General features: G+C 48.4%; 1 protein-coding gene and 1 long non-coding RNA gene across 2 annotated transcripts in view; one reads left to right on the forward strand and one right to left on the reverse strand.

The window, feature by feature from the left end:
• necab2 (N-terminal EF-hand calcium binding protein 2) overlaps positions 1-277 on the forward strand; it is a 219,507-nt gene that overhangs the window by 86,439 nt on the left and 132,791 nt on the right. The gene's annotated exons all lie outside the window — the stretch shown is intronic.
• LOC116694462 (uncharacterized) overlaps positions 1-277 on the reverse strand; it is a 26,371-nt gene that overhangs the window by 674 nt on the left and 25,420 nt on the right. The window lies entirely within an intron of this gene.

Consider the following 277-nt stretch of genomic DNA (forward strand, 5'->3'; position numbering starts at 1 on the left):
AGTAGATCAACGAGAGTTTATTGACAATAGTCCCTGAACCAGATGACCAACCAAGGTGTAGCGGGGGAAATGCTGTGGCGGCAGGGGGGTTAAGACAACCCGGAGGTGTAGAGTGATGATGGTCCGTAGGAGAATTACTATGATGTGTAGACAGAGAGACAGACGTTACCAAACACGAATACCGACAAGAAGCAAAAAGACAACTAGCAAAAGTCAGATGAGGCGCCAAACACATGCCAGGAAGAATAACGATCCGACAGGGACTGGATGTCAGGTC

This window comes from Etheostoma spectabile, chromosome 8, assembly GCF_008692095.1.
Source record: "Etheostoma spectabile isolate EspeVRDwgs_2016 chromosome 8, UIUC_Espe_1.0, whole genome shotgun sequence".
In the NCBI taxonomy this organism is placed as follows: domain Eukaryota; kingdom Metazoa; phylum Chordata; class Actinopteri; order Perciformes; family Percidae; genus Etheostoma; species Etheostoma spectabile.